At 43.5% G+C, this 16,820-nt stretch overlaps 1 protein-coding gene across 7 annotated transcripts in view; it reads right to left on the minus strand.

Moving 5' to 3' along the window:
• Window positions 1-16,820, minus strand: part of PIK3R6 (phosphoinositide-3-kinase regulatory subunit 6) — a 54,412-nt gene that overhangs the window by 33,885 nt on the left and 3,707 nt on the right. The gene's annotated exons all lie outside the window — the stretch shown is intronic.

Below are 16,820 nucleotides of genomic sequence, written 5' to 3' on the forward strand. Positions count from 1 at the left end.
GGACTCCCAAAGTCTGCTTCCCAGAGGGACACATCCCACAACGGGGAAGCAGAGGGACGTTGAATGAATCCAAGAGCTTGTTGGTTGAAGAAACACAGACACAGACACAGACACACACACACACACACACACACACACACACACGGGAAAGCTAATTGAGAGAGAGAACAAAGAGACAATATTAGGAATGATAAACATATGACATTTGTCTGTATGAAGTTTGAACCATCTATATCATACACAGTGTTCTAGGAACATACAAATGACTCAGAAGGCTCTAGAAAAGTTCAAAAAACTGCTTCTATCAGTAACCAGCGAGGAAACAGAAAGCTGTCTAAAAAGTGTTATTTTGGCTCTTAAAAAAGTGGTGTTGGCTCAGAGGACTTCTTTGATAAGTTCTCTCAAACCTGCAGAATAAAGAAAATTTGTATGTCACTTAAACTGTCCCAAAGCATAGAGAAAGAAGAAAAGATTCTCTAAAAGAGCCAGTTTATCCCTGACACAAAAATCTAATGAGGATAGTTTCAAAAAAATAGACGAAGCACTTCACAGCCTCTGGGATAGCTATTTTAAAAGGAAAAACAACAGAAAATAACGAGTGCTGGCAAGGGTGGGAGGAAATGAGGACCCGAGCACATTGTTGGCTGGAACGTAAACTGGAAGAGCTGCAGTGGGAAAAAAAAAGGAATGGTGAGTCCTCAGAAAGTCAAACACAGAATTACCATATGGCTTACCAGCAATTCCACTTCTAGGTAAATACTTGAAAGAACTGAAAACAGGGACTCTAAGAGATACTTGCACACCAGTGCCCTCAGCAGCATTATTCAAAATAGCCAAAAGATGGAGACACTCCAAGAGTCCACAACAGTGGATAAACCAAAAGTGGTCTATACATATAATGGAAAATAATGCAGCCTTAAAGAGGAATGAAATTCTGATACATGCTCCAATGTAGATGAACCTTGAAAACATCATGCTAAGTGAAAAAAGTCAAACACAAAAGGGCAACTATTAAATGATTCCATTTACATGAGGCATGTAAAACAGGTAAATTGACAAAGACAGAAAATATAATAGAGGTTACTAGGGGCTGGAGGGAGGGAGGAATGGGGAGTTTCTGTTTAATGGGTACAGACTTTCTGTTTGGGATGATGAAAAAATTCTGGAAATGGACAGTAGTGATAACTACACAACATTGTGAATGTACTTAGTGCCACTGAATTGTACACTTTAAAGTGCTTAAAATTGTTAACTTCTGTGGTAGGTATATTTTACCACAATAAAAAAATAGATCAACGTCATCTATAAATAAAGATATGTAATTTTAAATATATGTATATATATGCATGCAAATAAGTAAATATATGTATATAAACATATGTATGTATATGCATGACTGGGATATTGTGCTATACACCAGAAATTGACACATTATAACTGATTATACTTCAATTTAAAAAATACATTTATAAAATAATAAATATCAAGTAATTGAATTCAATGTATTAAAATTATAATGCACTCTGAATAATTTCAGCCCATTGATAATCATAGAAATGAATATTAAAATATATTTAATATTTTATACCATTGACAAAGATTAGAAAAGATAATAACATCAATTGTGGGTGAGGATATGAGAAAATTTGCTGTGTCATATTTAGCTGGCAAGAATGGAAACTGGTATGGCTTTTCTAGAGGGCAGTCAGGCAATGGGTATCAAAATTCAAAATGTGCATACCTTTTGCCCAACCAATTCCACTTTTAGGAATTTATCCTAAGGGAATAATTGGACAAGTGAATAAGGAATGTGTACAACAGTGTTAATTAAAACATTGCTTATAATGGAGAAAAAACCAGAAGACACCTAAAGGTCCAACTACAGAGTATCAATTAAGTGAATTAAAGTAAGCTATTCAGTGGAATACTATGCAGTCATAAAAATGATGATGTATATTTATATTTACTGAATTGAAAAGAGCTTCAGATGTATTTATTTTAAACAGTAGGTAACAAGGGGGAAGATGTAGCTTAAGTGGTAGAGTGCATGCTTAGCATGCATGAGGTCCTGGGTTCAATCCCAGGTACCTCCTCTAAAAATAAATAAACCTAATTACCTCCCCTCCCCCACCAAAATAAAATAATAAAATAATAGAATAATAAATAAAATAAAAGAGAGATATTTATTTTAAAAAACAGTAGGTAGCAGAACAGTTAACATATCTCTAACAGATTAATTTTTTAAAGTATATTTCTAAATTTGCATACATGCATTTAAAAAAGTCAGGAATAACAAAACATCAAAATGTGACCTTGAGGCTCTGGTTCTGGTAAAGATGGAGTAAGTACACACCACTGTAACTCTCCCACTGAATGCAAGTAAAAACTCTGGGTAGTATGCATGGAACAGTTATCTGAGGATTCTGAAAAGTAAATGGTAGCAGGCAGAATGGGGAATAAAACCAGTATTTGACGTAAGAACAACCCGGCAGTGAGTCTTCTGCTTTCTCCCCTTCTGTATACCCTAGCCTGGACACAAGGGCAGCCTGAAACTCAGAAGTGTACGCTGAGGGAAGACAGGAAGGGTTAGAAGAAAAGTCTTCTCTTTCTGGTCTGAGGAGCAGAAAAGGGTCCCTTAAGGGTTGGAGAGATGGGGGAATTCCCTTTTTCTTTTCTGTTTTCTCCTACTAGAGCCTCCGGGTAATCCTGGGACAGCAGTAGCAACAACAGTAGTGGCAGTGGTGGCCATGCAGGTGCCCAAAATTCCGAGGAAGGGAATCCTTCTCTCAGACTAGAGAAACTGTGAACCCAAGGGCATGGGAAGAATCCCTATTTTTGCCTCCTTTATCAGAGGACCAAAACTCAGAAATAACAAAGAAAAAATAAAGAGCAAAATTATAGACCTAAATTAAAACATATCAATAATTCATTAAATATAAATGATCTAAATACACCAATTAAAAGACAGAGATTGTTAGCATAGATTAAAAAACAAAATCTAAAACAACTATATGCTGTTTACAATAAATTCAGTTCAAATATAATGCCATATATGGTAAAAACAAAAGAACAGAAAAAATATAGTATGCAAACACTAACCAAATGGAAGCTGAAGTGGTTATATTAATATTAGACAAAATAGATTTTAGAGCAAGGAAAATTACCAGGAATGCAGAGAGACATTATGTAATGATAAAAGGATCAATTCATGAAGAAGATATGACAATTCTAAACATGTAGCACCTAACAACAGGGCTTCAAAATACATGAAGGAAAAACTAATAAAACTAAAGGATAAGTAGATAAATCCACAACTGTAGTTAGAGATTTTAACAGTCCTCTCTTAGTAACTGATAGAACAAGCAGATGGAAAATCAACAAGGCTATAGAAAAACTGAATATCATCAACTGAATTTAACTGGCATTTACAGAACACTACACGTAACAATAGAATATAAATTCTTCTCAAGTGTACGTAAAACATTCACCAAGATAGACCATACCCTGGGTCATAAAACAAACCTTAACAAATTTAAATTATAGAAGTTGTACAAAGTAGGTTTTTTCATCATCATGAAATTAAACTTGAAATCAGTAACATAAAGATAACTAGAAAATCCCCAAATACATATATCTTAAACAACACATTTCTAAATAATCCATGGGCCCAGAAAATAAAAGAGGAAGGAACATCTTCCAACTCAGCACTAACCTGATACCAAAACCAGACAAAGACAGTATAAGAACAGAAACCAATATCCCTTGTGAACATATTGAAAAAATTCTCAACAAAACATAAGCAGACTGAACAGAATAGAGAGCCTAGAAATAAACTCACACAACTATGGTCAATCAGTCTTCGACAAAGGAGGCAAGAATGTACAATGGATAAAAAAGACAGACTCTTCAGCAAGTGGTGTTAGGAAAGCTGGACAGCCGCACGTTAATCAATGAAGTTAGAACACTCCCTCACATCATATCCAAAAAGAAACTCAAAGCAGCTTAGAGACTTAACTATAAGACATGACACCATAAAACTCCTAGAAGAGAACATAGGCCAAACATTCTCTGACATAAATCACGGCAATATTTTCTTAGATCAGTTTCCCAAGGCAACAGAAATAAAAGCAAAAATAAACAAATGGGGCCTAATCAAACTGATAAGCTTTTGCACAACAAAGGAAACCATAAACAAAACAGAAAGCCTGCAGACTGGGAGAAAATATTTGCAATTGATGTGACCAACAAGGACTTAATTTCCAAACAGTTCATACAACTCAATATCAAAAAGAAAACATCTGACATAAATCTCAGCAACGTTCTCCTAGGACAGTCCACCCAGGCAATAGAAATAAAAGCAAAAATACACAAATGGGACCTAGTTAAACTCATAAGCTTTCTCACAGCAAAGGAAACCATAAGCAAAACAAAAAGACAACCTAGGGAATGGGAGAAAATATTTGCAAAAGATGAGGCTGACAAGGGCTTAATTTCCAGAATATATATAAACAGCTCATACAACTTAATAAGAAAAAAACAAACCCCCCAACCCCAAAATGGGCAGAAGACCTCAATAGACATTTCTCCAAAGATATACAGAAGGCCAACAGGCACATGAAAGGATGTTCAACATTGCTAATTATTAGAGAAATGCAAATAAAAATTACATTGATACCAGTCAGAATGGCCGTCAACAAAAAGTTTACAAATAACAAATGCTGGAGAGGGTGTGGACAAAAGGGAACCCTCCTACATTGTTGGTGGGAATGTAAATTGGTGCAGCCACTTTGGAGAACAGTATAGCGGTTCCTTAAAAAACTAAAAATAGAGTTATCATATGATCCAGCAATCCCATTCCTGGGAATATATCTGGAAAAGATGAAACTAATTAAAAAAGATACATGCATCCCAATATTCATAGTGGCACTATTTATAATAGTTAAGACTTGGAAGCAACCTAAGTGTCCATAGAGAGATAAATGGATAAAGAAGTTGTAATGTATATATACAATGGAATACTACTCAGCCATAAAAAGGAATGAAGTAATGCCATTTCCAGAAACATGGATGGGCCTAGAGATTATCATACTAACTGAAGTAAGTCAGAAAGAGAAAGACAAATAATATATTGTACCATTTATATGTGGAAGCTAAAAATAATACAAATGAACTTATTTACAAAACAGAAACAGACTCACAGACATAGGAAACAAATTTATGATTACTGAAGGGGTAGTGGAGGGTGGGATAAATTAGGAGTTTGGGATTATTAGATACACACTGCTATATATAAAATAGGTAAACAAGAAGGACTTACTGTAGAGCACAGGGAGTTATATTCAATATCTTGTAATAACTTATAGTGGAGAAGAATCTGAAAATATATGTATATATAATCAAATCACTTTGCTGTACACCTGAAACTAACACAATATTGTAAGTCAACTATACTTCAATAATAAAAGGAATATTAGCAGACCAAGTCCAGCAATATATAAAAAGAATAATGTATAACAACCTAATGGGGTTTAACATCCCAGAGATGAAAGACTGGTTCAATATTTGAAAGTCAATCAATGTAATCTACCATATTAATGACTAAAAAAGAAAAACTGTATGATCCCATCAATTGATGCAGTAAAAGCATTTGATGAATTTTAATATTCATTCATGATAAAAATGTCCAGCAAATTAGGAATATAAGAGACCTTCATTAATCTGATAAAGGGCATCTATAAAAAACTCCATGGCTAATATACGTAATAGTGAAAGACTAAATGTTTCCTCTCAAAGATTATGAAAAGGCAAGAACATTCACTCTCACCACTCCCATTCAACAATTTAACATAGTATTGGAAGCCAGTGTAATAGGGGGAAAAACATAAAGTAAAAGAGATACACAGATTGGAAAGAAAGAAATAAAACTATCTGCAAATAATAGAACCCTGTTTGCAGGTGACAAGTCTACACTAAAAAAAATCCCAAAAAATTTACCAAAAAATCTGCTAGAACTGGTAAGTGAACTTGGCAGGATCACAGAAAATAGTGCCAATATACAACATCAGTCATATTTATATAGGCTGAAAATGAACAACCGGAAACCAAAATTAAAAACACAATGCATTTAAAATAGCTCCAAAAGGAAACAAAAACACTTAGGTAGAAATCTACCAAAACATGTGTAGGATCTGTATGATGAAAACTACAAAATGCTGAAAAAAGAAATCAAAGACTGAAATAAATGGAAACACACAGTATGTTCATGATTTGGAGGACCCAATGTAGTTAAGGTGTCAATTCCCCCTAAATTGATTAATGGATTTAATGTAATTTCTTTTTTTTAATCAATAGAAAAAATTTTAATTAGGTTTATTCAGATATAATTTGCACATCAGAAAATCCATTCACTTAAAGTGTATAATTCAATAGTTTTTAGAAGGATTTAATGTAATTTCAACGAAAACACCAGCAGTATTTTTTTGTAGATACAGACAAGTAGATTTCTAAAATGTATAAGGAAGTGGAATAAATAGCCCAACAATTTTGGAAAAAAAAAAAACATTTGAGGGGTCACATTCCTATTTTAAGAATTATTATCAAGTTATATTAGTAAAAGATTAGACATGGGGGGAGGGAGGGTATAGCTCAGTGGTAGAGCGATAAAAACCTAGTTACCTCCCCCTGCAACCCCTGCAAAAAAAAGATTAGACGCAGACCAATGGAGCAAAATAGAGTGTCTAGAAATAGACCCATACAGACACAGCTAATTAATTTTTGACTAAGCTGTAAAGCCAAGTCAATGGAGAAAGGCTAGTCTTTTCAACAAATGATGCTGGAACAACTAATTATCAATATACAAAAAAAAAAAACTTGACTTAAACTCACATCTTAAACCAAAATGAACTAAAAATGTATCACAGGATGTAAAATGTAAAACAATAACCTTTTAGATGAAAACATAGGAAAATGTCTGTGACCTTGCATTATGGAAAGTGTTCTTAGATATAACACCAAAAGTATGATCTATAAAAGAAAAAATTGATAAACTGACTTCACCAAAATTAAAACCTTTTGCTTTGTGAAAGATACCTTTAAGAAAATGAAAAGACAAACTAGAGCCTTAGGGAAAATACTCAAATCACACATCTGACAAAGAACTTGTATCCTGGATACATAAAGAACTCTCAAAACTCAGCAGTAAGAAAATAATACCTTCAAATGGACAAGATATTTAAACAAATAGTTCATCAAAAAAGATGTGGATGGCAAATAAGCACAACAAAAATGCATATTAGCCTTAGGGGAATGAAAACGTATATTTACACAAAAACCTGTCCACCGATACGTATAGCATCTCTACTCATAACTGCCCCAAACTGGAAACATTGTCTTTTGGAGGGGGGAGGGGTAATTAGGGTTTTTTTTTAAGCTTTTTCTTTTCTTCTTTTTTTTTCAAACTGGAGGTACTGGGGCTTGAACCCAGGACCTCTTGCATGCTAAGCACACACTCTACCACTGAGTTCTACCCTCTCTACCCAGAACTGGCAACAATCCAATGCTTTCAACAGGTGAATGGAAAAGCAAACTGTAATATATTCATATGGCAGAATACTCGGCAATAAAAAGAGATGAACTATTGATTCACTCAGTGACATGCGTGAGCCTCAAAGACACGATGCTGAGCGAAAGAAGCCAGACTCAGAAGATTACACGCTGTACGCTTCCAGTTTTACAACATTCTAGAAGAGGAAAATAGGGTCAGAAAAATAGGTCAGTGTTTGTAAAGGCTTGCGATGGGGAGGGGGTTGACTACAGAGGGGCAAGAGGGAACTTCTTGGGGTGATGGCACTGCTCTGTATCCTGATTGTGGTAAAATCTATACATGCGTTAAAACTCATAGAACTGTATAGCAAAAAACTCACTTTTACTGTATACAAAATTTTAAAATAAAAAATAAAAGCATTTAAAAAAAGAGAGAAACCTACATCATCATTTGTAACCAGCATTACATGCTTGTGTGCTTAAATTTTTTTTGTATTTTTTTTTTTTACCAAATTCTATAATTTACTAATAAGAAAAGGAATGCTTGTTCAATGGGGCTCTCAGAGCTTTGTAAAACCAGATCATTTACACACAAGACGCAACTGCCTCTTGGAAAACACCTGAGGAACTGATGTGGAAAAGTGACATTTCGATGTATACCCTTTTTACCATTTTAATTTTTTTAAACTTGTGTGTGTTTTATATGTTCGAGAAGCAAATAAGCCTCTATATCTAATTACCAATTTATGGGAAATACAGAACATGCTGCCGCATCCACCAGGAGGCCAAATCCAGGCTCTGAGAAACTCTGCAGGACACTGTTTTCTTTAACAAATCGCAGGGAAGATGGGGCGATGGTGGGGAAGGGAGATGGGAAACTATATGACCGGAGGTGGTGGCGGCTATTGACTAACCGGACTTAACAGACATTATCAACCAAGTGGACGTGTGAAAATCTTGTTTCAATCTCAATTCAAACCATTACCAAAAACTACGGCATTCGAGACAACTGGGAATTTCAACACAGAAATTAGGGCGGAGGGAGGTAACAGTATTGCAGTTCTGTTCGGGAAAAAAAAAAGCTGTTATCTTTTTTTAAATTAAACTTTCCACACTGAGATAATCAAAGATTCATACGCAGTTGTAAGAAATAATACGGAGGGAGCCCACGTGTGCCTTACCCAGCTCCCCACCGTGGTAACATCTTGCCAAACTGCAGGGCAAATACCACAACCAGGATATTGACATCGGTAACTTTTTAATCAGATTTCCCCAGTTTGACTTGTACATATTTGTGTATTGTGAGTCCTTTATCTTTTAATGATACACACTAAACTACAAAAAAATAAAAAGTGGTATCACTTACCCATAGGCATTGGGGTTACAGGTCATTTCCATTTTCATACATTTCTACATCTGATTTCTCAGTATCAAGTATGTTTGACTTTATTTTTATTATGGGACAGATGGCTCACCCAAGAGAGAGCCGACATATATGTAAGCTGCAAAGCATAATAAAATAGACCCCTGTGACCTCACCACTCAAAGACACAGCCATTGCATTGCACTGTGTGTGTACCTTATATTTGAGGGTGGGGATGATAAAACAGTAATGATAAAACTGTTAAAATAATTGCTCCTCTCTCCCTTCCTGGGTCCCCGGGACTGCTGTGCTGTGAGGCTGACCGTGCTGAGCCGCTGGGGGAACTGACTGGGGTCTGAAGAATCAGGTTAAATCCCAGGCCCCGCCCCTCCGCCTGTGCGGCCCGTCGCGGGCCTCTCCGAGCTGCAGGCTCCTCCCGTTTGTGAGATGGACATGCAAGAAGCACCACGCAGAAAGAGTAGACACTGAAATCAGAATGAACTATGAAAATCCAAACATGAGAATTTGACAGTGAGAGGAAGACCCTGGGGCCTTCAGCAGTGGGGACAGGGCCGATCCAGGTCCTGACCCCAAATCCAATGGTGGAGGGAGGCCCAGAGGAGCTTCCGAAGTGGGACCCAGGAAATCATGTTCCCAAGCCCTCTCCATTACCTAGGCCAACCCCACAGCCCCACTGGGCCCAAGCCACCGTCATCTCTTGTTCAGATTACGGCGGTGCCCCCAGTGGGTCTCCCAGCTTCCCCTCTTTCCCCGTACAATCCAGCCCCCAATTAAAGCCCTCCAATGACTTCTCTTAGACCTTACAATAAACTCCACACCCCTCATCTGGCCTAAACCTTGCCTGGTCTGGCCCCAGCGTCATCTCATCCTGCTCTCCCTCTGGCTTGCCAGGTTTCACCACACAGCTCTTTGTGTTTCTCCAGTTTGCCAAGCTCAGCCCTGCCTCAGGGCCTTTGCATGCCTCTGCCTGGAACACTTTTCTCCCAAGCTTTCCTCACAGCTAGCTCCTTCTCAACATTCGGTCTCATCTTAAACGTTACCTCCTCAGAGAGGCCTTTCCAGCCCAGTCTTTCTACAATGGCCCTCCCTGTCATGCTCTACCACACTCTTTTATTTTATTCACAGCATTCATCACAGAAATTTTTATTCACAGATATTTTCCCGTGTAATGATTCATTTTCTGGGCTCCTCATTAGAATGTGGGCTCCACAAACACTGGGTTCCAGAGTGTCTTATTCACTGCAGCATGCCCAGGGTTTGGGGCAGTATTGGCACCCAGTAGACGGTGCATAAATATTTTGGGGAAATATTTGAAGTCATATGTCCAATGAATGATGAATCGGGGCTACAGCTCAGATCTCAACCGGGGGTGTGCGGTCACAGCCACCTACCTTGCTCTCCACACCCCTTTGTCCCCTGCTCCAGACTTCACAGAGCACCCTTTGCCCTAGGAAAATAAAATGAACACACAAGCCAGCTTCTGTCCAGGTGGAATCAGCTAATAATAAACATCGAGCAGCCTCAAGGGAAAAGAAATCACAAAGATACAGATTAAAAGAGGAATGTATGGGTCAGGACTTACTGTGTAAAGCTGGGGGTGGTCTGGGCTGATTTTTAATTGAGAGTAAAATTCTAAGGAGCTAAACAATCACTGTCAGAAAGCCTCCTTATTTATTCTTCTATTCATTCATTCGCTCACTCATTCACTCATCAAACATTTTTTTCAGTGCTCATATATATATATATATATATATCCGTACAGGTACTAGGGATGCTCTGTGCCACCCTATTGTCCCTCTGCAGGGACCTCTGTAATCTAGTTCCTGTCCTCTGGGGCTGCTGACCACACCAGTGCAGGGGACAGCCCTCAGGGGTCAGGCTTGCACCAAACAGGAAGCAGAAGCAAGCAGAACCCAGGTCACTCGCAAAGCACACCAGTATCTCATTTGCTCAGGATGACATGAATTTCTCAGGAAATAAAGCTTGCCCGTTTAAGCACCCAAACGTGCCTCTGAGGGTTTCTCGATGAATCTCATGGAAGCCGACCACACATACCCTGCCGTAACACGGTGAAGACTCCACGGGTGGTGGGTAGGTGAAGGGAGCCTCCATCCTACCCTGAATGACACCTGTGTTCTCAGGTACAACCCCTGTTTCAGCAGTGGGGGTGGCACCTTGCACACAGTGGGTGGATGGAGCTGCCGTCCAGCCCACCGCCTCACTGGCCTCTTGGTAATTTGCCCAGCCAGCGAGGGCAAGGTTTGCTAATTCATCCGAAGAGGCGCTTCCTGGAGTTTGTTCAGAGGCGATGCTTCTTTCTAAGTTGATCAAAGTCTCCTCTGCGTTGGTGGCTGCCCTGATGCTGTCTCTGATTTTGCACCCACCTGTCAATCTGCAGAAGGCCGGGAAGCCACGGCATTGCTTGTATGTAAAATATGGAGGCAAAGCCTGAGAAACTGAGCTAAGAAAAGAGCATGAACTCCCACTCACGGATGTGGAACATCTATTTGGGTTGCTCCGAGGCCCTCTGTCTCTCTTCCAGCTCCTGGCAGTGCTTTGAGTGACTGATTACTGAGTAAATCCAACAGTACCTACGGAACACCGGCCACATGGCAGAAATCGTGCCAGGCCTGAGTGTTTAGAGATAAATAAAGGAGACACAGTCCTTGCCCTCAGGAGCTGGGGGTCTACCGGCCTGTGACTTTTTACTGACTGCAGTGTGGCCTGACTCGCCACATTCTCGGCCCACAATTGGCACACTGGCCCTGATGCCCACAACAAGCTTGACAACACACTGATTTCTCAGATTCGTGAAGTGCATGGTAATTAGCAGTTAGCCATTAATAAATAATTAAATGGCCTTCACCGATCAGGCACACTTTCATTGTTTTTACAAAAACTTGCGTGTCCTCCAAGCCTCCCACAGCCTAAACAATAAGATCTTTGCCTGAGTTGCTTTTTAGGAACTCGAAGTCAGCTGTATCCAGTTTGGGCCCGAGCCCTTTAAGACTGGCTGAGACCACGGACTCTCCCTCCGGGGGTGCGCGAGTGTCCACCTGGTGCCCATTTGACATCAGAGGCCCAAAACCTCCACCCTCAGGACATGCCAATGGTGCCGTTTTCCAAACACGTGTCGCGTGAAGAAGCCTGTAGCTTAGTTGCACCTGTGCAGAATGAGGATTACCTCACCTTTTTCTTTCCACTCACCTTTCCCCACGGTCCTCATGCCCCATCTTTATCTCATAAATACCCCGAGGCCCTCGCCTTCAGGGACACAGAGCTGAGATTTTGTCCTCCTGTCTCCTCCCTTAGCTGCCCTGTGAATAAATCCTTTCTTTGCTGCAAGCCTTGGCTTGCTGGGCGTCGGGCAAACGAACCTGGTTCAGTAACATTCACACGGGGCGCCCAGAGACATACTCCGCCTGGTATGCTGCTAGACTCCACCGCGCACATTAAACACTGTGCCCAGGGCAAACGTCTGGAAGGTGCACAGGCCACACAGTGAGAAGCAAGGTTCCTACTTTCCCAGAAGAAGCCACGGTTATAGAAAGTTGGAATCCACAGCCCACATTTAAAAGTCAGATTTCACATGAAAATCAAGATTCTCAGCTTTTACTTAAAACGAGTAGCTAGAATATCTGGAAATGCCAGATCCACAGTTCCCCACGGAAACAGTCAGTGGGCCTTGGACTGCAGCTGCCCCCCGGAAGGGCCATGCACCCCACTTCTGCTGGGTCCACCACTGTCAGCTAGTCTGTGGCATCCTTCACGCTCCCTGCTGGGCTCTTGGAGGCAGACAAGCTGGCAACCCACGAGAGATACAGATCTTCCTCATCTTACAATGGCGTCCCACCCCGACAAACCCATCATACGTTGAAAATATCCTAAGTCAGAAATGCACTGACGACACCTGCCCTATGGAACATCACAGCTTAGCCTCGCCCACCTTGAACGTGCTCAGAACACTTCCATGAGCCTACAGGTGGGCAAAATCATCTCACACAAAGCCTATTTGATGTAAAGTGTTGACGATCTCACATAATGGATTGAATACTGTCCTGAAAGTGAGAAACAGAACAGTTGGGTGCAGAACAGCTGTAAGTGTATTAGTCGTTGACCCTCATGACTGCGTGGCTGAACGAGTGCTGCTCTGCCCAGCGCTGAGAGAGGACAGTACACTGTATCTTGAGCCCGGGAAAAGATCCAAATTCAAAATTTGAAATACGTTTCTACTGAATGCACATTGCTTTTCCACTATTGTAAAGTCAGAAAATTTTAAGTCGAACTATCGTAAGTCAGGGACTGTCCACTGTGGCTCAAGTCTCAGTTCTCAGAGAGGAGAGTTAATTACAGGCCCTGGGGTTGCCCCGTGGGGCCATGTGAGTCATTGGACAAACATTTAAGGTCCACCTCTCTGCTTCTGCACAGCACCTGACGCTCTGTGTTGTGACTGTCAGGTGCTCGTGTGAAGACAATATGGGGTCCCTGTCCCCAAGCCACTCTCAAATGAGGGAGCAGAAATAAGTCTGTTTGGCATGGTTGCTACAGCAAATGGCACAGGAAACAGAGATGTGGATGCTCAGAATACTGGTAGAGACAGCAGTACCATGGGAAGGAGGACCCAGACACAGTGGGAAGGACATTGTGTTCTGCCACACAGCGCCACACGTCACATGGCGGGCACCTCTGCCACCTGTGCGGGGGATCTGTCTCAGTTCCATCGTGGATGACTGACGGTGGCTTCTGTGCCACTGATTAAGCAAATGGCACATCAGAGCTCAGCTCACAAGCCCCTGCCCTCTCCCAGTTCCCCTGGTCACAGCAAGAATATGACATCACAGAACAGAAACACACCAGCTTCTGCCACCAGTCGGGAAGATTCCCAGCCGCGGGTACAGGCAACACAGAAATCGGCCAAGGGGCAAATCCCCACAACCTGGGAGGAGCTCCCCGGTCACCGCACTGACGCCCCCTCCCCTGACTCCCTGGGCCGTTCACGCCTTGTCTGATTTGTTCAATAGTTACCGAGCCTTATCTGCCCTACAGACTCGAGGTAAGAGAACCAGGTCTTCAGCTGAAGACCAAATAAAGGGATGGAATCATTCATTCACACAATGAATATTTACTGAGCCCCTTCTGGTGTTAGACACTGTTCCAGGTCCTGGGGCTGTGGCAATAACTTAAGGTAGGTTCCCCTCTCATGAGTATGTAGTGAGGGTGGAGGGAAAACCAAAGACGCCATAATTAAGTTGGGCATTAGATGCTGACCAGTGCTGCGGGACTAAGGCTCAGAAGGGTAATGGGAGGTTCCAGAACTGGGGGTGGGGTGTGGTTTTAAAAGGTCTCCCTAAGGAGGTGATATCCAAGTAGAAGCCATCAGGAGGAAGGGAGCAAGGAAGGCGTTATCTGCAGGAAACACGTTCCAAACGAAGGGAACAGCCAGCCAAGCGCTGAGGAGGATGGAGCCCGGCATTTTCCCAGGACGGTGCGGCAGGGGGCGGTGGGCGAGGGGGCAGGGGGAAGGTGCTGGCAGACAATCCTCCATGGGTTTGTGCCTGCCGCGGGGTGGATTTACTTGCCAACCACAATAATAGAGGCAATGTCTCCCTTCAGAAGTGGCAGGTTGCTGGCAGCCCACCGTGAAGACTGGGGGTTTCCTGTGCACAGGGGTCCTCAGCTGTGACACACAGCATCCTCTTGGGGCCACCTCCGCGCTGCTCCCAGGGGACCTGGGGGCAGGACGCTCCTGCTGCTCGTTGTGTGAGTAATAAAGACTTTGGTCTCTGACTCTACAGAGTCCAGTGTTTTCTGCCAGTGTCCCTAAAACTGGGGCCGACTAACTGGTTAGTTATGAATAGGGCAGAATCTCAGACCCTTCACAGCTCTTGACAGACAGACAGGACCAGAGACAAAGAATGAATGGATGAACGAATGAACTGGGACTCAGGACATTCCTTCATTAACACAGAGCGTTAGCACCAAACAGTCCTCGGGGCGGGTGCAAACACCCGGCTGGTCGCTGCCTTGGGGTAAGACAGGCCTGAGGACGGGCGCAGAACCGCAGAGGTGGCTCTCCGGCCCGCGGCAGGAAGCAGCAGACGGGACCCCGCTCACAGACACTGCTGCCCGTGCTGTCTGAGCGCAGGGAAGGCTTCCCGGCTGGAGGAATGGCTGCAGAAAGCTGGGTTTAGAGGGCCTGGGGAGGCCTGGCTCTGGGTCAGTGTTTCTCCATGAAGATCCCAGCTTTGGATGAACCCCTGCCCTCCCCCCCCAGCCCCCTGCCCCCACTGCTGGCTCCTAGGCCGGACTGTTCAGGCAGAAGAAGCCACCACTCAGACCCCCCACGGCCACCCCTTGGACTAAAGCCTGGGAAGAAAGACGTGCAGTTTCTCAGGCCTGCACCTCCACCCCCCGCCCCCGTCCTCTGCCCGCTGCCCTGGCGCAGAGAGAAGGGCCCCTGCCACGGCGACCCACACCCTTCTCCTCCCACCAGTGCTGCCTCTGCCCACAGTGTCGGGGACACATGCCATTTCCAGGACTCTGATTTTTTCTCTCCGTGGAGACAGACTTGCCAGACCACACAGCCAGCGCTTCAGCTGAGAGCACGTGATTAGTGGGCTCACAGGGAGGGGACGAGGGGGTGGAAACACAGAGCTCAGGGTCCCCAGGGGTCCCCCTCAACCCTTGTCCCCTGAGGCCTACTGGGGTTTCCAGATTCCCAAGGGCCTGGGGAGGTGAGGGCCCTGCTCCCAGCTGTCCCCTGAGGACCAGGCAGGCCCGCTTCCTCTGCTGTGTCTGCTGCTGGCCGGGCAGGAAACACCTGGATGGGAGACAGCCAGTCTAGGGGGGAGGAGAGCATTGTTCCCCGGGGTAGGGGGCCTGGGAAGACTCTGACAGGGCCTAGATACAGACCAGGAAGCCCAGGGACCAGGTGGCCACCAGGTCACCAGGAGGTGACAGAGGAGACTGGCAGGCCCGGTGGGAGGCCATGGGGCAGAGTGGAGGGGCAGGTAGCATTTGGTGCTGGACCGCCTGGGTTCCAAGGCTCTCTGTTGCTATGGCAGCATGTCACTTAAATCCTTTGTGCCTCAGTTTCCCTATCTTTCAAGAAGACCTAATAACAGCACCTACCTCGGAGGATGACAGTGAGGACTCAGTGAGATGATATTCAAAAGACAGAACTAAAGAAACGCGACAAGCTCACGCTGGTGAGCCCTCCGTAAACCCCACGCGTTAGCTGCAAACTGAATCTCCAGCTGCTCTTTCCCGACGTCCACACCCACTTTCCTCGTCTGGATTTGCAGACTTGGTCCCCCTCGCTGGGATGCCTGTTGCCCCCTCTCCGCACACAAGCCCTCCCTCTCTCTCAAGGCCCAGGCGCCACTTTCCGCAGAGCCCGCCCTGATCCAGCACCTGGGGTGCTCTCCCCGCTCGCACACACGCCTCGCCATGCCTGCGGCCCCGGCACCTGTTACTTTCTGTGTTAGTCACGTGTAGCCGTGTCTCAGCCCCTCACTGGCCAGGCAGCTTCTTGAGGATGGAGACACAGCTTTGGTCGGACTCTGGCGCCGCCTGCACACGGAGAAGATGCTCGATTCATGTGTGTGGAGAGAGTCGGCAAGACTGTCACCAAATTTCCCCTGGAGGGGGATGGACAGATGATGTCCCAGGAGGGGCACAGACGGGGACCCAGAAGATTCACTCTGAGCCCAACGCCTTGCATACCCGCTCTGCAATCTTTGGCGAGTTACTTCATCTCTCTAAGCCTCAGTCTCCTGATATGTAAAATGGGCATTAAAACACACATGCCGCCTTCCTCCGATTGCCTGTGAAGATCCCGTGGGATAATGAATATATTCTGTAGCAACAGGTATGAATAATTCGTCCTGTTATT

Source organism: Camelus ferus, chromosome 16 (genome assembly GCF_009834535.1).
Source record: "Camelus ferus isolate YT-003-E chromosome 16, BCGSAC_Cfer_1.0, whole genome shotgun sequence".
NCBI classification, from domain to species: Eukaryota; Metazoa; Chordata; class Mammalia; order Artiodactyla; family Camelidae; genus Camelus; species Camelus ferus.